Raw genomic sequence first — 25807 nt, 5'->3', positions numbered from 1 at the left:
TTAGTTTGTTACATTAAGTTGTGCAGAATATGCATGGGAAGATTTACATGATTTCCTACGCATATCAAACAAAAACAAGACAAACATAGATATATTAACACCTGGAGAACTTTGCTCTCTAGATCCTGTTAATGCTTCAAGATATGTCCACCATTGTTTCATTGCTATGCTACACTTTATTTGTAATAAAACTGTTCCTCTCCTCGGAGAAGTGCAACACTTCTTTTGGAGAAAAGAATACCAAGTCAGAGGAGCACCACATATCCACATGCTGTTATGGATTAAAGATGCTCCTAAATTTGGTCAGGACAGTGATATCACTGTTTTGCAGTTCATCCAAAAATATGTCACTTGTTAAATCCGTTCACAAATGAGACATAGTGATCTTCATGCACAAATTGTACAATTTCAAAGACACAAATGTGGCAAATATTGTCGTCGCAAATACAAAAACAAAGGGAAATACTACACCAAATGCTGCTTTGGTTTCCCTAGACCAGTTACAGAAACAGGTGAAGTGAACAACTTCATGTCTTCAGTTAGACATAGGGCCTCATTACGACCCTGGCGCTAAGGGATTACTGGTACCGGTAAGGGTACCGGTACCCGTAATCCCTTAGCGCCTGATTATGAGGTCCCTTTGTGGGTTCCCACCTTAACGGCTGGTTTTACCCGCCATTAAGGAATGGACCCGCAAAGGGACCTTGGTGCTAATTACGGTACCGCAATTTGCGGTACCGTAATTATCGCCTCCCCCATTCCAATTATGCGCTATGGGGCAAAAATGGGAATGGGGAAGGGCCATGGTGAAATGGGGAAGTACCGCCCCGCCAACCTTGGAATGGGGTGGTACTTCCCCATTTCACCATGGGGGACTTGTTACAATACCGGCAGCAACCATGGTGCTAATAGCGCCATGGTTTAGCGCCGGTGTTGTAATGACGGCAATAGTGTTAAAGGTAAATCACCTAAGAACACGTATTACATAAAAAGAACAGAAGAATCAAAATATATCAATGATTACAATGCAATCATTGCCCTTTTATGGAATGCAAACATAGATGTGCAGTACATTGCAGACAATTCCACTGCAGTTGCACGATATGTTACAGCCTACTTAACAAAAGCAGAAAAAACAGAACTTGAAGACCTCTGGAATGACCTATCATCAGACAAAACACTATCTCAGAAATTGTACAGCTTAGGCATAAAAATGCTCTCTCATAGAGAATGTGGCTCCTATGAAGCTGCAGATCGTTTAACCGGTACTGCTTTCTATGGAAAATCTGAAAATATAGTATGCTAAGTCTGCTAAATCTAGAAAAAGAGTTCTCAAATCATATGAGGACATAGAAAAAAGCCAAAAAGGATCGCAACAGCCAAAACATGTTGAAAAACAATTTACTAGACACATATTACCCGAACAGGAGTACCACTTTGGAAACCATGAGTCTATACCACATAGGCCAACACTTTGCATACAAAAATAATACAAAACTAGATTAAAAAAAAGGTAGATATAGAGTGACAGATTGTGAAGGCAGCTTAGTGAAACATACCAAACGAAGCTTAATTAATCATATCAAATTTCCATTAAAAACTCCTCAACAGAAAGAGCTATATTACATGTCCATGCTACAACCTTTTTAACCATGGAGAAAAGTAGAAGAGATACTAGATAACTATGACTCCTATAAAGACGCTTTCAAAGTAAATGAAAGCACTAACATTGATGTAAGCTTTACGCAGTACAAAACAATGTTGCACAATGAACAGCAACACAAAGAAGAACTCCAGGCCCAACTAGACAAGGACACTCCCAACACTAGTCAACCTTCTGTAACAGGAAGCCAAGAACCACTGTGACAGCCACTAATAGCAAATGAGGCACAAATAGCTATGACAGAAGTAGAAAACACCATGTGTCACTATGAAGAAGATACATAAGACTTAACTGTGCTACAAACAAAACTGAACAAAGAGCAGTGCACCATTTTTAAAGATGTATCAAAAGAAATTGCACATGGTCTACAACATGAAAATAAAGAATGTACCTGCCAAAATTACAAACCTATACTACTATACATCCGTGGTGAAGCTGGTTCAGGCAAAACATTCTTAATAAAAATCATCAGCAAGTTCCTTCAACAATTGACAAACAACAAACTGTCAGCTGTTGTAACTGTACCCACAGGTTTAGCTGCCTACAACAAAGGTGGTCTCACTTTACACCGATTACAACTCCTTCCAGTAGAACACCAAAACAAATTAGACTATTACAAACTTTCTACAGAAGCTGCAATGGAACTACGCAGAGTGTTAAAACAAATGAAAATTCTTCTAATAGATGAAGTGAGCATGGTGTCCAACCTAATGTTGGTTTTGATTCACCTCAGATTGCAAGAAGTACTTAAAACAAACTACAAAGAGCTCTTTGGAGGAAAACACATTATTGTTTTCGGATATCTTCTTCAATTGACACCAGTGAAAGGTGAACCTATTTTTAAAACCTTAGTACACAAACTCTGCCGTAAAACTGTTGGCAGCATAGGAAATGTCAACCTTTGGCAATGTTTTCAATACAGGGAATTAACAGAAAACATGCGCCAATCTGCAGACCTCACTTACGCCAACATTTTAAAAAGTATTAGAGTTGGTGTACTATCTCAAGAAGCACAAGCAATATTAAAAACCTGGTACATCCATGCACTTTATGGCGATAACTCATGTGCTACAGATGTTATGGAACAATTAGCGCACAAAAATGTCAGTTGTATGTCCTTAATGCCAACTCTTGCAAGCTGTTCCAAATTCAATGAAGTAATGTTGAAAAAAGAAATGCAACCAATAATTGAAATTTGCTCCACAGACAAACTGGACATACGTGGTATGACACTACCCATGTGTCAACAAGCCACAAGAAGACTAAATACCTTAGAAAATTCTATCTCCAAATCAGCTGGTTTGGAGAAAATAGTTCTCTTTGACAATTTTTCAGAATTAAAAAGGATAGGTGGCTCAACAGTTCGATTCCTTCTCTTCAAAGACATGTATGTATGCAGAACAATTTTCTCTAACTCTAGCATATGCAGTCACCATTCATAAATCACAAGGTCTTACCCTAGGCAAAGCATTGATAGATATTGGTAACACAGTCTTTAAAGAAGGCATGAGCTACGTAGCACTATCACGCTAACGTACACTTGACAGTCTATATCTAATCAACTTTGATGCAAGTAAAGTAAACGCTCATATTCCTTGCATTTTAGAATACAATAGACTATGTTCACTATACACCCCTCATCTAAAAACATATCCTGTTTCACAAAAAGGAAAACATTGTAAAAGGAAACTAATTCAAACAGAAATGCAACAGAATCGGACTGCAAATCCTCCAAAGAGAGTAAAAGAAGCTAATACTTCATCAATTACCACAACCAAAGAAGAACCTATTACTCAAAGTAACTCAGGTACTTCTTCAAAGAAGCAACACACACTCCGAAAAAATGACTTGGACACAGAACTATCTGGTCCATTCAAATTTTCAAATATAACTGGTGTAAGTTGCTACGCAAATGTCGCAATGAATATTCTATTTCAATTGCCACCAATTGTTGACAACATTTACTTACACAGTACAGACCAATTGTGTTTGCAAATGTTAGTCCTTCAAAGAAGCGCAACAAACAATCCTGACAACACGTATAGTGTTCATGGAATAAGACAATAATTGGACTACTGTGCTGGAATGGTGAAATTCACTATAAACTCACAATAAGATCCATAAGAATTTCTAATGTACTTACTACAAGTACTGGAAAACAAAAACATACCTATAAATGAAATCTTCCAGATTTCATACATGTGGAAACACACATGCACTCTCTGCAACAATGTGACACAGGAACAAATCCCTAATGAGCGCTTTGTGTATGTATCCATACCTAATTGTGAATCTGTTCCATTTCTGCAACTTGTACAAAATGCAAACCATGATAGATTATGTACTACCTGCAATTCAGATAATTGCTCCACCTTACTAATACAAACACATAGTGACTGCATAATACTAATGCTTCTACGTTACAATGCAGATGGTACCAAAAACAACTGCAGGCTGACTGGATTCACACACGGTCAAGTATCACTTGGTAAGAAAACCTTCACAACAATAGGTATAATCTACCACTCTGGAGCCACAAGCAATGAGGATCACTATACTGCATACATAAAAAAGAAATGTGGATGGTTCGAATGTAATGATAGTACCATTACTCTAAAGCAGAGATTACCAGCAAATCTTACAAACACTTATTTAATCTTCTTAAAACCAAAATTTAATAACTAATCTGTACTTAAACATTAACAAAACTTCAATTAAAAAACTATAAACTGTTAGAATACGCCAACAGGTATCTAACTGCCCCAAGATTCTATAACAACCAAACAGATAAATGAATACCACTAAATTATAACAAGAAATAGACAGTTAGAATACGCCAACAGGTATCTAACTGCTCCAAAAATCTGCAACAAGCCAACAGATAGAACATTAGCCAGAACCAACAAGTGAACACTGAAAACAAACAAACAAATAGACTGTAGCACATCTGACATGTATTTTTCTTTTCCCAGTGACCCAATGATTTGAAAAACAAACACAGAAACTGAGCAAATTGTACAGTAGACTGATTTGTAAACTACTAAATATGAGGGTCGAAAAAAAGCTGAAATGTCTATTATGAAAATACATACACTAACATGCTCTTTTCTTTTATCACAGAAATTGAAAAAGAATATGTACTCCAGTTACCAAACTCATGAAAAAAAATATATCCAATCTCAACAAATCAAACAGTAAGTATATTCTAATAGAACACATAAATACTGCTGCATAACAGAACCATTGAAGCAAACATCTAAGCATACACCACAATACAAAATGTTCACTTCCATGGATATGTTATACTACAGTGCTTGTTACCAAACTCTACAATCTTAATAACATGACGTAGCCAAAACTTCACATACAAACTAATCAAATCAAACAGTACAGAAACTGTAGATTTCAAACATTGATAGATATTCGATTCTATGGGTGTGATATATGGGTGTGATATGCTGCGGTGGTTGTGGCCAGGGCCTAGAGTCTTGGGTGTGTGGCCTATGGCATATCACACCCATGGTGGCTTATAACTTCAATACTTATAACTTAAACATTTAACTGTCTATATGGGCCCACCCATATCACACTTTCTGAAAAGTTTGGTGAGAATTCATCCAGGGAGAGCAAAGTTGTAAGCCACCCCTAGTGCCTTATAACTTCAGTGCATATAACTTCAGTCTTTGGTGCACGGCCTTTGCCCATGCACCCAAGACTCTAGGCCCTGGCCACAACCACCGCAGCATATCCCACCCACAACCACCACATCATATCACAACCATGCTGGCTTATAACTTCAGTGCTTATAACTTCGGTCTTGGGTGCATGGCCTTTGGCCATACATCCAAGAGTCTAGGCCCTGCCACGACCACCGCAGCATATCACGCACATGCTTGCTTATAACTTCAGTGCTTATAACTTCGGTCAAAACTCTAGGTCCTGGCCACATCCACCGCAGCATATCACACCCATGGTGGCTTATAACTTCAGTACTTATAATTTCGGATTTGGCCCTGCCCACAACCACCTGATAGATATTCGATTCTATGGGTGTGATCTATGGGTGTGATATGCTGCGGTGGTTGTGGCCAGGGCCTAGAGTCTTGGGTGTGTGGCCTACGGCCTATGGCCTGCGGCCATGCACCCAAGACTCTAGGCCCTGGCCACAACCACGCAGCATATCACACCCATGGTGACTTATAACTCCAGTACTTATAACTTTGGTCTTGGGTGCATGGTTGCAGGCCATGCACCCAAGACTCTAGGCCCTGGCCACAACCACCACAGCATATCACACCCATAGAATCAAACATTTTAACTGCGGAATATGGTCAATTTTAATGTCTGCTGACACCGCGCCTGTCCTTAAAACAGTTTCAACATTCCTGCGCACAGCACGGATGGGAATACTATCCTTAGGACATCCCTCATTTTCACTAATTCCGAAAATTTCGGACAGCGCGGGCATGGCAAATACATCAGTAGCACCTGCCACCTAAACAAATGCAGTATTTCACCAATCTCTTACTCCCCAAACCTCCCCAAGCACTCTTGCACACCAAAACACTCCCCAAAACTGCATTTCGCCTCTGTTCGCCGCCAGGCTGGCGGCGGATCCAAGATGGCAGGTGCATCGGAACAATCTGACGCACATCACGCCTCACTCCAGCCAATCTGTGGACATGTGGCGTGTCTGCGGACATGACGCGAGCCAATTAGCCAATCAGTGTTCTGCCCGCGGAGCGAACAGGGAAGTGTCTCTGCGGTTTTTGATTGTTTTAAAAAGAGCTACTGGACAATTTCCACCAAATTTACAAAGCATGCTTTCGGGACCAAGCCGCTGCTCCTGCCGCAAATTTGGTGAAAATCAGTCCAGCGGTTTGGGCTGTGGATGTGCGCAAACTTTTTCCCCCATTCAGTCTATGGGAAAAAAGAAATTTTGGGACCCCCTGTATAACTTTTCCGCCCCAGAACAAAACTCACCAGACTTTGCAAAGAAATTCAGAGTGGGCCATAAACTTTTTTTGCAAAGTTTGGTGTGGATTTGTCCAGGGGGAGCGAAGTTATAAGCCACCAAAAAAGTGCTCTTCCATATCAATGATATTTGTGATGTCATCTTTGATGTCCTGGGTGTTAGTCTTAGCAGTGCACGGTGGTGGCGCGAATTATGGTTGCTTAGCTTACCATAAGTGGCGAATTTCAGGGGTTTTTCGATTTTACTTGTAACCATAACATTCTTTTAACAAAGTTTTTTTACTGAATTTCATAGTTTTTTTATTACTGCAACTTAACCATAACGTCCACTTAACAAAGGTTTTTCAATGAATTTCAAAGGTTTTTATTAGTGCTACTTAAACATAACGTCCCCTTAACAAAGTTTTTTCATTGAATTTCTTAGGTTTTTATGAGTGTAACTTAACCATAACGTCCCTTTAACAAAGTTTGTTCATTGTATTTCATGGGTTTTTACCAGTGCGTGCTATTTTCCTACAACTTACTAATATCATACTTACCCAATATAGCAATATTTGTGTCCAATTTACAAAGTGTCACCTTAAAACGCTGCCATTTCCCACCTTCTAGAATAATTTTTAACACTTCTATACACTTTTTGCAACTATTTCAACTAGTTTTACATCCGTGGACATCTACGAACATCTGACTTCATTGCGGACCTTCCGGGCAGTGCCACATGACCATACTGTGGCGCGCTGCATGATGACGTGTACGAGAACCCGTCCGCACTTCATGATAAGATCCATGCTTAGCTGACAGTTCGGAGCTGCATTTTCTACTGATCTAGGAACTTTCAACTTCAAAATTTCCCTTCCACAGCTCCAACACCTATTCCTATTCATTATCCATTAACAATCTAGTACACAGTACATACTTTTTAGCAAAACTGCTATTTATCTTAAAATGGCATCAGCTGTTGCCATCCCTCCTCCCCAAGAGCCACCACCACCACTGATTTAATCATGGAACATGAGAAACACTGCCCCCTACCTTAGAAATAACACACGCTCAACAATTTCCCTGTCCACTTACCCCTCCATATTAGTGTTTGGTACTTCTTCCCTCCATCTACTTTATATTTCTCAGTACAGTACATAGACTCAATAAGATTTTCCAACATTTCCATTTGCATTTTGTGTTACGCTAATGGGAATATTGTGGCGTTCATCTTCCGTTCCAGGGACTGGAATGGTGGATATCGGCCCAGCAATCCAAGTTATCAGCCCAAGCGAAGCGAGGGTGGATAACAAGGTCTCTGGACCATTATCCCCCCATTCCAGCCCCTGAAATGGGGGGTGAAGGCCATTAGCATCCTGGGTTCCCAAAGCAGGAACCCAAAGTGCTAAAAAAGAGGATTTTTCTTCCGACACCAAGATGGCCACCATGGAAAGGGAAGGCAAGGGTTCCATACAAGGCCCCTCTTTGCTTTCCATGGCAGCCTGCAGAAGGCAAAAAGAGAACCCTATGACCATATTACCATGAGCACATTTTTCTTCCCTTTCAGATCCATCCTAATTTCGATTAACTGTACCACAAAGCCAGTCCCAGGTGGACATGGCCACTTTAATCCTTTGTTTGGTCCCTTGTGGTCGTGGCCAGTAGCCAGATTGTCCGGATCATGACCTTATTCCATGACCCGGACAATCTGGCCACTGCCCATGCCCACAGGCTACCCCTCAGTCACTAAAGGTATACTGCCTTTTTTGTAGCTACATTATGACACTTGTCAAATAATAAAACACTGGCACATTTGCAAAATCATGCTTGTAGGCCCTTGCCAATGCTCCTTACACAAGTTTGCTAGAAATCCACCCATGTTTTATTTTTTCAAAAGTGTCAAATGTATGCACATACAATCGTCCTATAACCCAGCCCTCACTTGACAAAATCCATTCAGACTTTACAAAAACATCTATATCTAGATCTACAATCTTTTTGCAAACCTTTGTGTAGATTTGTCAAATGGCACCACATTAATGAACCTTTACAATATTTTGGGATCCCCCCTCTAATGTTGGCCCCTCTTGACAGAATCCCACCAAACTTCACAAAAACATTTATATCTAAATGTATTATCAGTTTCCTAAATTAAGTGTAGATTCGTCAAATGGCTCCTCATTTATAAGCCTTTACATTATTTTGGGACCCCCCTCTAATTTTTCCCCCTCATGACAGAATCCCACCAAACTTTGCAAACTCACTCAGAATCATCCAGAAATATACATGCAAAATTTTATGCAGTTCCATTAAGTGGCGCCAAAGTTATAAGCCACCCAAGAACTGCATTTCACCAACCCTGTAATGCTGAGGTGTTCGCAAACTTTTCAGGACTGTTCGCGAACATTCAAGCTGTTCTCCGACTTTTGCGGCAAAAACCACCTGTTTTTCTGCTTCTTGCAGCCATATTCCATCCCATCCTCATCACCCCTCAGCTCCCCAGAGATTATTTGATAGGTTTGACAAGTGCAATGTTGTGTTTTTTTATATGTTTTTACCGTGATGTCCGCGGACAGTGGCGAAGTCCGCAAAACCAAGATGGTGGCGTTTCTAAAAATCTGATGCACTTCACGCTCTTCACCATCCAATCAGCGAGCATGTCGCATGTCCGTGGACATGACGTGAGCCGATTAACCAATCGGTGTCCTGTCCGCGGAGCGAAGAGGGAAGTGTGTCTGTGGAGTGGACATGGATATCACTAATTTTTTGTGACCTCCTTTTTGGTCATTTAAAGAAAATACTGGACGGATACAAGCCGCTGCTCCTGCCGCAAATTTGGTGAAGATCCGTCCAGCGGTTTGGGCTGTAGGCGTGAGCAAAGTTTTTTCCCCATTCAGTCTATGGGAAACAAAGACTGTTCGGGACCCCCCTATAACTTTTCCCCCCGGGACCAAACTTCACCGAACTTCGCACAATAATTCAGAGTGGGCCATATACTTCTTTTGCAAAGTTTGGTGTGGGTTCGTCCAGGGGGAGCGAAGTTATAAGCCACCCAAAAAGTGTTCTTCCTATGGGTTTAGCAACTTAACCATAACTACACGACCACTACTGTGGCTGTGTAATATGTCAAACTTTACTACCTCAATAAATCTAGCATTAGTTTGTATATTCTTCCCATATCACGCTTCCCCATTCTTGTGTAGTTATTAGAATAAAACCAATCACAATATTAAGTTTCCATGTTGTTGCTCTCCTTGTGAGTCTAGTAATGAACTTGGAATACATTTGTACACATTTTCATGTCAGTTCAGAAGTTAAACTACAAACATGAATATAATTCATGATCAGAGTTGAGTTCAAGGTTTGTACTCCAAAGATAATACATATTTTGACTCTTGTTCTCTTAATATTCTTTCTTGATTGTCTCCTGCTTTTGGCTGTGTGACTTTACAAATTCCGCAAAAAGATACTGCTTCAATGTTTTCTTCTTTGTGTTGCAAACCCTAATGTGCCGATAACAGTTGTCTTGTGTCTTGGATTCAGATTGATCTTAGATTCTTATAGATACACATTTTAATGGTTTTATCATACTTCCTATGTATCCATGTCATGCATATTCAGTGAATGTGCTTTTACACTTAAACTGTTCAATTATTGTACTTCGATTATCAATGTCATTAAATGTTTTTGTGTTCTGGGTGAATTTGGAAAAGTTGCTGTCTCCAAACATGAACAAAACATTTACGGGTTGTGTTAACCATGGCCTTCATTCTCCCAAATCTTTATTATTTTCCCAACATTGACTTGGTACGATCATATTTCCAATTGATTTGGATTTTTTGAATACTATTAGTGTTATTTCTCAATTAATTTGTGAAGCTTGTTATCCAATAGAAGAGTATTCCAATAGTTATTCAAAATTTTAAATAGTTGGCCAATTTGGGAATTGTATATAGTTATGAACTTTCGTTTGTCCATTGTCTTTTAATGCCTTTAATTTTGAGGTATTAATATCTCTTCTCATCATTGTTTGTGTTTTTGTTTCTGCATTTTAATATCAGTTTATTTACACACTCTTTCCTTAAATCAACATCTCAATGTCTTACATTGTTCTTTATTCTTTAAATGTTTTTTCTGAACTACAGTTTTGCATGGCACTAACACGCCTACCTGTAAGTTTCTTATCCTTTTTTGTGCCAGCCTGATGCAGGTAATGTCATACTGGCCTCAGTAAATGTTTTAGTTTCTATCTTATTGTTAACATTATAAATCTCCAAGTCTATCTTTTTATTACAAACCATTGTAAATTTAATGTTTACTGAATTGTTGTTGAGATAGTCCACAAATTCCTTCAACCTATCTTTAGTACATGCCTATCATTAAGATGTCGTCTATAAATCTTGCCCATTTGATTATTTTTGTCTGATTATATTGATATATAAAAGTTTATTCTAAGAACCCTATCACTAGATTTGTAAATGATGGAGAATATTTTCATCCCATCGAGACTCGATTTTTCTGGTGATATATGTCATTGTCAAAAACAGAAAAAAGTATGCTCAAATATTAATTTAAAAACATCCTTTAGCATTTCCTTTTCCAGGAAATATGTTGCAGCTTCTTTGTTATAATAGTACTCCAAAGCTTCCAGTGTTGCTTTATATTCCATTGATGTACATAACACTATTACATTTAGTGTAACTTGGAAAGAAGTCTCTGTATTTAATGTCAGTCATTTCGTTAAGTGTGTGCATGGAATAACAAGTGAATGAATTCAGTTTGACAACCAGTGACTTTGAAAAGCTGTCAACAAATTCAGATATTGGCTTTATGGTAGCTCATATTCCATTCATTATTGTTCTCTCAGTAGTATTTTAACAAACTTGTTGTCGATTTTCGAGAGAAAATATATAAAGGGATATGTCAGATGTTTGACAACAAAGTGATTTGTGTCTTTATTATTTATCTGAACTTCTCCTGACCAGAAATGTATGTTCTCATTGTGTTATGAAGGGTCTACGAAACTGGTCTGTGTGGCGTTGCTGGCATCACTTATCCTCAGTCTGTTCAATTTCTCTCAAGATGGCGTCCTATTCCCCGTGTGTCGTTCCAGTGCTGCAGAAAGGAACATGCGGGACTCCTCCCTCATACCCGGAAACAGCACTTCTGATGCAGAAGCCAGGACCGCAGTGCGTTGCTACTGCTTATGGTGGTTGCGCTACGTAAGTGATCGAGTAATTGGTGCTTACGAACTTCTTGCTTGAAATTCTTACCTTTGATCCCGTTCCTTATCGACCCTGATTTTTCCTTACCTTGTGTTTCCAGGGGATCCCCTTACGCTCGTCTTCCAACCTCCGACACAAACATTGAAGTGTATGATAGGCAGTGGAACACCATTCACGGCGTAGGTGTTTCGTCCCCTCGTTCATCTCATAATCTTTCCCGCTTACCTCCTTCTGCCATTTCCTCACAGCTTCTTAACTTTCTTTGTAGAAGGCGACTTTCAATTCTGAAATTACAATACCCAGCATTCCATCCGCTCATGCCGCGGACTTCTTCGTTAGTTATCTTGGTAGGTTGGATTTAGGGGCAGACTACGTTACAGATCCAAATTCCCTCTGCTTTCAACCATAACACTCACCTCTTTGTTTCTAAAGGAACTCATCGCCTATCTTACTTACAAGGTTCCGAATCGCATTCCACTCCATCCAGTTACTCCCGCTCACAGGAAAGGTATTCTTGCCACCCTACTATTATATTTCACCCAATATATATTTTGCCGTACTAACTCTCCTTTCCATTATAGAATCTATCCAGTGAATTAGAGGGGTACCTACCGCTACACTTTCCAGCCCAGAGGGATTTAATCTACGCTCTCTAGCTTTGATCCCGATTCCTCCTGACCTTCGATCTCAAGCTACACAGGGTTTTTTCCCTTTCGAGGGTTTCCCTGACGTGTTCTCTTGTTGCCACAGTTGAAGGCATATAGAAGGTGTGTCAGGTGAACTTCTCTCATCTTCTAGCAGCTCCTGAAGACAAGTTAGGTGACTCTTCGGATTACATTGCCTATTCATCAAACACTGAGGTGGAAACATTTGTGAAATAAGCTGCAAACCTATATAAATGTAACACATTGTTTCTTTTAGTTACATTATTCAATGGGTTTCCCCTGATTTTGGTGTAGTCTTCTTCAACCTTTTCGATATTACAATGGTGCTGCCTTTATCAGCACTGTTTATTGTCACATTCATATACATTTGTAATGAATTTTATATTTGTTGTTTATCTCTTGCTAAATTGTATTTCATCAATTGTTTCTTTTTATATATTTGATATCCAATTTAATAATCTCATCAGTGACTAAATCAAAGAATATATCAGTGAAATTTTCTTTCGGAAGTGGCAGTATGAATTTAGATTTAGCTTAGAGACAAGTTTCCCTACATTCCCCCTGTTCAATGTCTAATTCATGAATTAATCTTCTTACGTTGTGTGAGGTTTCTTCATCTAACCACATTTATCGTTCAATATTTGCTATATAGATATATTTTCTGCTACAACACCCATTTTTGGATCTGAATTATCCAAATTTGTAAAAAAAATGTGTTGGGTTTTTGACAGAATTTATATGAAGCTGATTTTCTAAGCTAAATAAGAAGCTTAAGTAAGAGCCTAAGTCCACTTACACTATTTATGTTTAACTTAGTACATTGAGTTTTACTTACACTCAGTTTTCTGAGCTTAGGTAATAAGCCTAATACAAATATATATGTGTAGCTGATTTGCTATATAGGTAGCTTGAGTCATTTTGTCAACTTATTTCTTTAGCTTAGTATATTTAGTGTTACTTAAGATAATAATTTCGCTTAGTAAATCAACTAATTAGTGTACACATATAAATTAATAGGTTTTATTAGAGAGCTTGGAGCAAATGATAAGCCTTTATTCAGGATGTGTATGTCTTGTTCTGTTAAGATGTATTTCTGTTACATTCAATCTTGTGTTCTTTTTGATATTATGTTCTACTCATTCATTTCACTCGTGATCTTTTGTTTACACCTTTTGGATCTTCCTTTGGTATACATATTGGCCTTTCCTCTTGATCCTTTCTGTCTGTTTCTAATATGTTTTCTGTTGGACATAACAAGACACTTTTCAATTGCTTAATGTTGTCTGATATCTATTCGCTTTTATGTATCTTTTAATTTCGCCTACATCATTTCTTTTGAATTTTGTGGACTCTCCAATTGTGCAAGTGCTCTATTCTCCACTTTCAATACTTTCAGAATCTGAACTAACAGGTATTGGCATAGGCATATATTATGGTTAGCTCATGGCTGTGCTATATTGCAATAAAGTCTTCAAGACTTGCCTGTTATTGGGTTCCTTCTTTCATTCTCCGCATTGCAGTCACAGATAGACAGATGGAGGGAGAGACTCACACTTGTCAAGTAAGGGACAGTAATACACCAGTGCCCACCATCCAGGGCTAGTCAGTTTCAAACTGATGCAGGTGGAACCCAAGTGCTCACAAGATGCTGTCTGAGTTCCAAGAGTGAAATCAGTTATGACATCACTCCCCAGACCAAATAACCACACTCCTTCCCCATTACAGGAAACAAGCCAACACACAGCAACCCTTAAAGTGAACTACTGCAAAGTACGAGCCAGCACCCAACACCCGCCTGCATACCATGCATGCAAAGACACCCACTTAGCATTCACAATTACTGACATCACTGCATTTTCCCTTATGAGCTTCAACATGGCAGAAACAGACTAACACCCTACTTGAGTAGAGGCAGAGGAAAGTGAGACCCAAAGACATTTCCCCCTTAAACCCTAAAATCCAAACAAAATATAGCACTTGTCAGGCCCAACAACGTGCAAATGCAAGAAATGACAACTTGAACTGCTAAAGTGGAGAAGGCAAAGAAGAGAAGGCAGCAAAGAAAGTAAGAGGAAACCAGGACCCAAAAGAAAATGTTCCTGAATCCTAAGCAGTGCTACCCTAAGGTACACCACCTAGCTGCCTCTACAATATATGTGCACAGACAGCTACAGCCAAAAGAACACAGGATATAACAATCTATGCTCCAGACACAAAGAGCAGGGGGAACCTAAAGGTCAAGAGAGGAACCCATAGATCACCGAACCACATCTACACACTCAACGCATACCACCAACCTGCTGTAACTCTAGAAGAGTACAGACACATTTGCAAACACAAACTACAAAATAACAAACTATTCACCAAATCTACAAAAATTACTTTAGAGATTGGAAATGCTTCAAGGAAACATGACACAACTGCTGCTACAAACAAGGGCAGCCAGCTGTCTCTTCGTGCAGAACCCTAACAAATGCAGGCAACACACACCCACAGTTGCACCTGTGCTATTGCCCAGTCACAGATGTCTCTGCAATGCTTCTTCTTTATACCCATGCACCTACCAGCCACAGATATCCCAATTTCACAAACATGCTATACAGCATGCACTAACCCAAAGAAGGTTGACTTCCATAAACACCATATGTTACACCTGTGCTCCTAATAGCCACATTTTTCCCAATGCCTCAACAAGCTACATTGGCATGCACTAGGCTGCACTCCCCCGAGCCACAGACATGTGATCGCCATTACACACATGCTCTTTCCAGTCACAGATGTCTCCAGAGGTGTTGCTGTTGCTAGGGGGGCTGAGGGGGCTATAGCCCCTGGTCTTTTGGTTGTAGCCCTGGATAGAATCTCAGGAGCTACAGCCAAAAGTCTAGCTAGCCCCCAGTCCCAACAGTTCCGACATTAGCTTAGCCCTGGGTCTTTTTCAGACCTAGCAACACCCGTGGATGTCCCAAACCATGACATCATATACTACATTGGCATGCATCATGCTGTGCTCCCCAAGCTACAAATGTTTGATCTCCATTAAACCTGTGCTCCTTCCAGCCACAGATGTTCCAAATCATGACACAATCTGCTACATTGACATGCACCAAGCTGTGCTCCCCCAAGCCACACACATTTGATCTCCATTATCCCTGTGCTCCTACTAGCCACAGATGTTCCAATTCCTAACACCACATGCTACTTTAGCATGCACCAACCCATGCTCTCCCGAGCCACAGACATTAGCTCACATCAACACAACATGCTATATTGTATGCACCCTCCTGTGCAACTAACGAACCACAGGTACTTGATCTTCACAACACACATGCTACACACTTCCCTGTGCTAAAACAGAGCCACAGATAACTGACTTGATCCATGGATTCCTTCCTCAATGACCTTCCATCCTGAGTTATTCTGGGCTCTTTCTCCTCCTACACCTCTATTTCCACCTGCGGTCTCCCCAGGGGCTCCAACCTTTCTCCCTGGCTCTTTAACAACTATCTTGCTCCGCTTGCACACCTCATTTCCACCTTCTCCCCTAACTTCCAGTGTAATGCAGATGACACACAATTCTTCTTCAAACCTCCCTCTGGCCCTCTTCTTACTCCCTCCATCATTGCTGACTGCTTATCTGCCATCCAGTTCTTGTATACTTCTAACGATCTCTGCCTCAGCACCAGAAAGACTGAGATCCTCCCTCTTTCTTCACCTCATTCTGGCCATTTCTATGGGCTATCCCCCTTGTCCTTCTTCTGAAGTCAGAAACCTTTCAGTCAACTTCTACTCTTCTCTTTCCTTCCTCCCTCACATTCAGAACCCTGCAAAGAAGGCCCACTTTCAACTCCACCTCCTCAAAGGACTTCTTCCTTTCCTCACTTTCCCCCAGAAGCCCAATGTCTGTAGAGCTCTGGTTCTCTCTATGTTAGACTATTGCAATAGCCTGTTCATTAACCTACCCTCTTCTACTATATGACCCTTCCAGCTAATCCAGAATAGTTCTGCAAAACGTATCCTTGTCCTCAATCCCAGGAAGCACATCTCTCCAGCCCTAAAAGCTCTCCACTGACTCCCGGTTGTTGCAAGTATCAAGTTCAAATCCCTCTGCATCATCCATAAGGTTGTCTGCGGCCAGGAACACGCTATTTACAACATGCTCTCACTAAATACTCTTCCTATAGATATTTACATAACTGTGGCACCAACTCTCATTGTGCCAAGCGCTTCGCTAAACAGCAAGGTGTTTCCTCAGCAGTATCCTTTCTATGGAACAGCCCCCCCTTCCTCTTTATCTTGAACCGGATCTCCTCAAATTCTGAATGGCCCTCAATACTTTACTTTCACCTCCTCCTTCCCTTCCTCCCTCCTCTGCTAAACCTAACAGTTGCTGAGATTGGAGCCCTTATGTGTCCTCTTGGGCCCTGGCCTCCCACCCCCAATTGTCTTCAGCCTCCGCCCACTCCAAGCACTTTGGCACCCACTGGCCTATTCTAATACATGCCTGCACTTATTTATTGGCAGCTGACCACTCACGTAGGCACGTACAGCTGCTCACCTCCTAGCACTTCCCTCTTCTATACCTAGCACTTACCCCCCACTCTCCCATCCCTGCTCTCTCTCTGCACTTGCATGTTCTAAATGTTCACAAGGCCTAGTAGGTCCACCTCGATCTTTCATTGTTGTATTTGATTTTTATTCCCAAGTACCAATCCAGTTGCCCTGTGGGCACCTTGGAAAACATTTTACTTGATGTATAAGTGCTTTACAAATGCACAATAAATACTAGCCACTACACAAAAATGTAATTGATGGTTGCTTCACAATACAAACACTACACCAAGGAACTAGAAAGCGACCATACAACAATAGCCCTCAACAAGTCAAATGCGTGGAACCCGTAGGTCATGGAAGGAACCTGTCGGTCAGCTACTAACAGACACACACATATGCAAGACACACATTCGGTCTCCCTAGTGAGGTGTCATACAATTCCTAAATACATGTAACATCATGACACTCCAACACGAAGAGTCTATAACTCCACCAATTACATTGCTCACATCATGATTGATAGATGGTTGAAAGCCTCTGCTGACAACAACATAGACCACATTCATATTCCTTGCATCAAACCTAAATTGTAAATCAAGGAAACATTTCCCGCATAAGTCAATCAATACATTCACAGGTTGAACCATCAGATGTGGTAAAGTCACAGCCATGAACTGCCAAACTCAGCTGGCAATTGCTTTCTTTTGCTGTGCCAAGACTTCAACACAGTTCTTCTCTGACCCCTGTTGCTTCAAAATTGTCCAAAAACACTGCCGTTTCGCAGAGCCATCTCGCTTTGATGCTGCAACCACAGCTCTCATTGACTCCTGTTCCTAAGGCCCTAACATTCTCATCCTAACGGGGGACAACACCACCACAGAATGCATTTGCAGTAAAGACCCTATTATCCAATGGCCTTGATGTGACATGGGGAGACCTCTGGTCCTTTCCTCTGATTGATTGCTCACTCAGTGAGGGTCTGACAATATCATCATTGTACTGCCAAAGACCACCAGAGATTCTGCTTTATTAATATATTTTGCATGTTTAATAAGAAGTTTTGTGATTGTAAATGAAGATTGTGTGAGAGTTTCATCCCATTCTTCAGCTAAGACATAGTGCTCATCATTTTCAAAATTTGGAAAGATTTAAATTCTTAAACCTCTCATCAAACATTTATTCTGTAGATATTCATTGAGTGTAACTACTTCCCAAATATTTAGTTATTTTTTTTATGGAAATGCTCTAGCCCAACAATGCTTTCTCTTATGGTTTATTCAGCTCCTTTTTTGTAAGTGAAAAGGTGTACAACTCCCCTTTCGCAAAAACAAGGCCATACTGGGCCTCTTTACAAGTATGACGGTAAGGCAACAATGCACTTATGCGGTCGGTGATGGTCTGTCAGTGTGCCTTACGTTGACCAGGTGTGGTCTTGCACCCTGCGGTCACCAGCATTTCGTGGCTATGTGCCGACACATAGCCCACAAGTACATCAAGTTCCGGATCATTGAAGCAAGGCTTCCTTGAGGTACCGGAGGGTGTAGCCGTGTCTGGGGTCTCAGCCTGTCATGCCAGAGCACCCTTCTTCCTCTTCTTTAAAGGTGGAGCGGAGCCAGAGTGGCTTACGCCGCTCTGGTCAGTAGGGGCAGAAGCACCGGTGCACTGGGTAGTAGGAGTGTGGGAATGCACAATGACCATAGGTCTTGATGCAGGCATTGGTTGCAGGGTAATGTTGGCAGGGGGAAAGTCAGTTTGATGGACTGGGACTGACACTGTCCTGGCTGGGAGAGTCAGAGCTGGGGCAGATGGAGCTGCAGCTGCCCCTGCAGCCTCCCCACCCTGCATACTTGGGGCAGCAGATGACATAGCTGCCCCAGATCCACGTGGATTGGTGGCAACAACTTGCACCGCCACACGTGGCCTGGACTTGCTGACCTGGAAGTCAGCCAGGGAGTCATCCTATGCCAGGTCAGGTGCCACAATGGGCTGGTCCAACAGGGGCTGAGCTTGGATGGTGTCAGCCACATTTCCCTCAACCATGGGGGGTGCATGGGTGTCCCTGATTGTTCCTCCACACATGGGGGCATAGGAGCACCCTGCAAATCCTGGCCACGTCCCCTACCGGCCCACCACACTCACCTTTTGAGGGTCGGCCACCTTTGCCTCCCTTACCGCTTGGTCGCCTCCCAGCCATGGCACTGATGTTGTTGTGCGTATGGGAGTTGCAGTAAACTATTGTCCTGGGCAATTGGGGGTCAAAGGGGTAGGATACCAGATGGAATTCATACCCTAGTGCTCTAACAAGGCTGTCTGTGACCCCTGGGGGAAGATGACGGGTCACACAATGCACAGGCAGCCCAAAATCAAAAATAAACGTGCACGCAACCACTCGTAGACCACATGCGTGAAAAAATGAACTTGCACTACGCTGTGGCACCCAGAAACACAAAAATAAGCGTACGTGTAATACACGCAGCCTACAATGACCTCTGAAGGGGAACGCGACACACGGGGCAAGCACAGTTGCTAAGTATGTGCGGAACTCACCGTCTGCCTGGAAAAAGAACGTGAAAAATATGCGTGTGTGCGCGTTGGCAAAACCCCCACCAAAAGAAGAATTGTACGCTGTGTAAGGAGACAGGACAAAAGGAGAAGTGAACTCTGGTTGAGGAAACAGGCCCAACAAAAAATCAGAAAAGAGCTGTGAGAGGTAACAGGGAGTACGAACTAGAAACGCTGTGAAGTAATCGCGTGTGAACCGACAAGAAGTACAGATTTCACCCACTCGCTCTCCACGAAAAGCACGTACAAGGAAATGGCGTCCTACACGCAGCTTTTAAACCAGCCCACACGTACACGTCAGAGACGCGTGTATGCGGGCGCTTTCATCCAATTACACGCGATGACACTTGGACGTGCAGTTTTTCCACGTGTGCTCTGCCATCACGCGCTATGAGGGAAACGCCCACGCGCGTAATGTAATTTACGCGCCTACGCGCTAAGGGCCTTTGGTCCAATGGAATCGCGTGCGTGCGCTGATGCGCTTACGTGCAAAGGCCCTTTTCTTCGAATTACACGCTGACGTGCAAGATTTTCACGTGCCAATTCACTCCGTATCAAGCTGGCCACGCAAAAACACACGGAAGACCACGCTCCTGCCCTGAAGGCCATTTTCCTGCCCCCCAGAGCCCTGAGCACACTCCCACCTGCCATCTGCTGCTGCCTGACTGCCTGCTGCCCACGTGCCCTTCTATTTGGTGCCTGCACATCAGCCATCTGCAGGGGTCCAGTTGCTGTGTCCACCCCTGCTGGAACTGAAGACTCCCGACTGGGATACCATCGCTCCACAGCCCAGCCCCAGGACCCAGTTGCCCACCCACGCCTGCCTCGAGGGTCGCCATGTCGGGGCAAACACCATCTGAGACCACTGGCGACCCCCAGCCAGAGGGGCAGAGGGCCACCAGCTTCACTGCCACCGAAGTTGGTGTCCTGGTGGAGCAAGTCCTGGGGCAGTATGATACCCTCTTCGGAACATCACGCGCCAACAAGGAAGGATGGGATAGGATCTGGGACGACTTTGTGGTTCCCATCAATGCGGAGGGGGTGGCAACCCACAACATCAAGCAAGTCAAGAAGCGCTGGGAGGACTTGAGGTCCAGGACCCTCAACAAGGCCGGCGTCTCGTGGAGGGGGGCCGGGGCAGCATGAGCACCATCCAGATGAGGGTCCTGGAATGCATAGGCCCAACGCTCCACTCCCAGATCCTTCGGAGGCAGACCCGTCCGGAGTTGAGCAGTAAGTGGCCAAGCATTGCTGTGTGAGACAGGGCATGTTGCAGGGTGCTGGTTGTCTGATACTTGCCTGTATGTGTGACATAGGCCATGTATGTATGTGTGTGTGCAGGGACATCATGGTCATGCATGTGAGACCAGTAATGTGTGAACCACATGGTTGGTGCATGTGTTATAATGCAACAAGCGGAGCAGCACGGGGAATGCACACATTAATGCATGCCTGTCTCTGTTATTGGATATGGATTGGGTGTGAGAGATGGGTGCTGCTGTCATGGACATGTATGGTGTCCATGTCTGTGTGTCTGACTTGGGTGTCTGTGACTTGTAAATGCCATGGATGCATGACACATGTCTGTGACAATGTTCAGATTCACTGATGCAGCCTACTCATCCTTGTATCCACTGTGTCTGGGGTGTATGAGGCCAGATGGATGAAACTACGGTGAAGTGTGTGCATGTGATAGGCATGACCCATGATGCATGTGAGTTTCAAACCAGCATTGTATGTTTCACGAGTCCATTGGACATGTATGCTAATGTTCATAGCATGCGCCATGCCTGTTACTCCATGTGTTTTGCCTGCACTGACCCATGTGTTGTGGAGGGACATGATGGAAGTGATGTTTGACAGTGTCACTCATTTGCTACTGCTTCCTGTCTAGGGGACCATTGTACAGTACCATGATGCTTGTGTTCTATGTCTCCCTCTACACAGCGGCAAGTGATGAAGAGGGCAGAGATGGCGACGCAAGGCCCAGTCACCCTCCAAGAATTTACCATCATCCAGGATTGAGGGGACTGGTTCTGCGTCTGCCATTATGGCTGCAGCGCAAGGGGTGGGTGAAACCCCACAGGGGCTTGCAACGGCGGAAGACGGTGTGAAGCCATCCAGGTTGGTGGTTTCCACAGAGGAGGAGGAGGCTGCTACTGAGTCGCACATGTGGCCTGGTGGGGGTGGTACCACTGCTGCAAGTGGTGCAGTCCAGGGCCAGGGGCAGGAGGCAGCACAGGTCACCGCGGAGGGGCCTGTGCATGTCGCTGTCCCTGACCCTGTGACTGCACCACCATGCACCAGCAGGGATGCCCCATCCCAGGCCCGTCCGCAGGTAGGGGGGATGTCCATGTCATCTGACACTCCTCTACCTGCGGACGAGGGGACCCCTGGCCGTATGGAGAAGGTCCTGATTGATGTTGCATTGCACACGCGTGACATTCGTGATGACGTGCGTGCTTCCCGGGGGGAGCACGCACATCTTCACGAAGAGCAGCGTGCCAACATGGCCCAGTTGGGAGTGTCCATGGCTGGGGGTTTTGAACACGTGTCGGCCACTCTGGCGGCCCTCTCCTCCTCTGTGGAGACTATGCGCCAGTCGTTCTCCATGCCGTCTTCCAGCCCAGATGCCATCAGGGCCCCCTGTGGACCTGCCCTGACCAACACAGCCAGCTCAGTGGGGATCTCATCCCTGCCACAGTCGGGAGTCGGAGGTCCAGCAGGGGTGGACACCACAGCAACTGGACCCCAGCAGATGGAGGATGTGCTGGCATTATCGAGCAGGGCACGTGCACAACAGCGTCGGTGGATTCCATCAGCCTGGATGCTGTCGTGCTGCAGAGGCAGTTGCGTCGGAGGCAGCGGCAGGCGCAACGTGGGAGGCATCATGGCTCGGGGCCATCTACATCAGAGGGGCAGGCATCGGCCGGAGGGCAGGAGGACCCTGGAATGGGAGTGTCTTCCGTGTGGCAGCGGTTGGGCCAGCAGATAGGTGCTGAGCGGCGGCGGGCAGAGGAGGCACGGCTCACAATGGTCAGGGTGGAGAACTCCATGCGCAGGGCGCTGAGGCGGGCTGAGTACCTCGAGGGAATTTGCAGGGAGTTGGAGGTGGACATGGCGTTATCCCTGCGAGACTTCGGGGCCAGAGCACAGGCCAGCTTCCAAGACATTGAACAGGAGTTTGATGATGCCCTGGCCCATGACATCAACAAGTGAGCCGTTGGACTTGCCCGCCGCTATTGTATATAGTCCATTAGTGTTAAGTTTCATTTATTTTTTCTTTCATTTGGGGCGCATGGACTATGCCCCACATTTTTGTATATAGTTAGTAATTAGGTAGGTTTCATTGTAGGTTTCATTTATGTTGTTGGGCTCATGGACCCTGGATTTGCTATCTGTACATAGTTTTACAGTGGATTTTTCTCCTTCATCTTTATTTTTCTTCACCATGGAGCAATGGATATTACGCTTTCCTTTCCCTTTGGATTTGCTTTGTTGGATGGTGACTTTGGACACATTTTCATTTGAATTAATTTGGATTCTCATTTTTTTTATTCATCATTTTTTGGGACATGCTGCATTTTGATTATTATTGGCATTATTGTGTATTTTTATTTCATTCCCTTCATTTTGACTTGAATACATTTTTTTTTCTTACTTCAATGTGTGGTCTTCTCTCATTGGTTTCATGCATGTCACAATGTGGGTTTTCTCAGTCATGTGTTGCCATTGTGTGGGTCTGAGAGAATTGTACTCATGCGCATACTGCTTATTTGTGATCTATCATGTAATGATGATTTCAATTTGGAGTGGATGTAAAGCTTGGTTGGGTGTTTGGACCGGGTGCTGTGGGGTGGGATTTGTGTGGCCATAAGAGCCAGGGATCTGGATTGTGATGACGTGTTGGCTGGGGGACATGTGTCGGGGCCTGCTGGCAGGTGCCTGTCAATGATGGGGGTGGTGGGGCTGCAGGGGGTCATGAGTGGGGGCCTGCTGGCAGGTGCCCCTGACTGCTGTGGGGTGGGGGTGCAGGGGGACATGTGTGGGACATGACTGGGGGCCTGCTGGCAGGTGCCCCTGACTGGTGTGGGGTGGGGGTGCAGGGGGTCATGAGTGGGGGCCTGCTGGAAGGTGCCCTGCACTGCTGGGGGTGGGGGTGCAGGGGGTCATGAGTGGGACATGAGTGGGGGCCTGCTGGCAGGTGCTCCTGACTGCTGGGGGTGGGGGTGCAGGGGGTCATGAGTGGGACATGAGTGGAGGCCTGCTGGCAGGTGCCCTGCACTGCTGGGGGGTGGGGATGCAGGGGGTCATGAGTGGGACATGAGTGGGGGCCTGCTGGCAGATGCCCTGCACTGCTGGGGGGTGGGGGTGCAGGGGGTCATGAGTGGGACATGAGTGGGGGCCTGCTGGCAGGTGCCCTGCACTGCTGGGGGGTGGGGGTGCCGGGTGTCATGCGCTGTTGATCAGTAGTGCAAGGTGACATGTGGCTTGGTTGGGGGGCATGCCCATGGTGGATGAGCTGCCTATGGGACATGACATGGGGTGGGGGGTAGTCCTTTGTGGTGTGGGCTGCCTGCAGGATCCGTGGAGGGTGTAGAGGGAACACCTGGGAGGACCCAGTTTGCCAAATCACATGTAGGACTCCCCTGCACCCCTGAAATACACGTATCCTGCTGAAATCGCGTGTAAAACTTCCCGTGCACCCCTGAAATACACGTATCCTGCTGAAATTGCGTGTAAAACTTCCCGCGCTCCCCTGAAATACACGTACCACGCTCACACAGGGGCAATATTCCTGGAGTGCGCAGGAAGTCTCACACGCCCTTTCAGCAATCTACGTGTATTATGGGGTTCGCGGGAAGTCTCACACGCGAAAGTGCCCTGTGCGAGCGGGGTACGTATATTGCGGGGTGCGCAGGAAGTTTTACACATGATTTCAGCAGGGTACGTGTATTACGGGGTATGCAGGAAGTGTTACAAACGATTTCAGCAGGGTACATGTATTACGGGGTACGCGGGAAGTTTTATACGCGATTTCAGCAGGATACATGTATTTCAGCGGTGCGTGGGAAGTTTTACACGCGATTGGGCCTGGGTGAGCGGGCTACCACTCACTGTCTGCCTTGCGTGTAGAAGAACGCATAGCCAACACCCACCCGCTGTGAAGTAATAGCATGTGAACCCCAACGCCTGGAAAACACACGCACCGCACCCCACGAAAAGCACGTACAGAGCAATGGAAATCCACGTGGGATCTTCAAGCCCTGGCAGGGCAACGCCCGTGCGCGATATGTCACAGACGCGCTTACACGCTAAGGGCCTTTGGTCGAATGGAATAGCGTGCGTGCGCTGACACGCACACGCGCTAATGGCCTTTCCTCGAATTACACGCTGACGTGCAATTTTTTCACATGCCAAATCACTTCGTATCAAGCTGGCCACGCGAAAACACACGGAAGACCACGCTCCTGCTCTGAAGGCCATTTTCCTGCCCCCAAGAGCCCCGAGCACGCTCCCACCTGCCATCTGCTGCTGTCTGCCTGCCTGCTGCCCATGTGCCCTGCTATTTGCTGCCTGCACATCAGCCATCTGCAGGGGTGCAGTTGCTGTGTCCACCCCTTCTGGAACAGAAGACTCCCGACTGGGATACCATCGCTCCACAGCCCAGCCCCAGGACTCAGTAACCCACCCACGCCTGCCTCTGGGGTTGCCATGTCGGGCACACCACCATCTGAGGCCACTGGCAACCCCCAGCCAGAGAGGCAGCTTCACTGCCACCGAAGTTGGTGTCCTGGTGGAGCAAGTCCTGGGGCAGTATGATGCCCTCTTCGGAAGTTTGTGCGCCGACAAGGAAGGACGGACTCGGATCTGGACGGACATTGTGACTGCCATCAACGCGGAGGGGGTGGCAGTCTGAAAATTCCAACATTTCAAGAAGCGCTGGGAGGACTTCAGGTCCAGGACCCTCAACAAGGCCCGGCGCCTCTTGAAGGCAGCGGATGCTAAGGGGCGCCGGGGCCACCTGTCGGAACATCAAATGAGGGTCCTGGAACGCATATCCCCAGCGCTCCACGTCCAGGTCCTTGAGAGGCAGGCCCATCTGGAGTCGAGCGGTAAGTGTACATGCATACTGATTGTAAGCTGTGCGTGTGGTGGTGTGCCAGTAGTGTGCAGGTTGCACATGT

This window comes from Ambystoma mexicanum, chromosome 7p (assembly GCF_040938575.1).
Source record: "Ambystoma mexicanum isolate Mex_15411 chromosome 7p, UKY_AmexF1_1, whole genome shotgun sequence".
In the NCBI taxonomy this organism is placed as follows: Eukaryota; Metazoa; Chordata; class Amphibia; order Caudata; family Ambystomatidae; genus Ambystoma; species Ambystoma mexicanum.
This window is presented reverse-complemented; position numbering follows the sequence as displayed.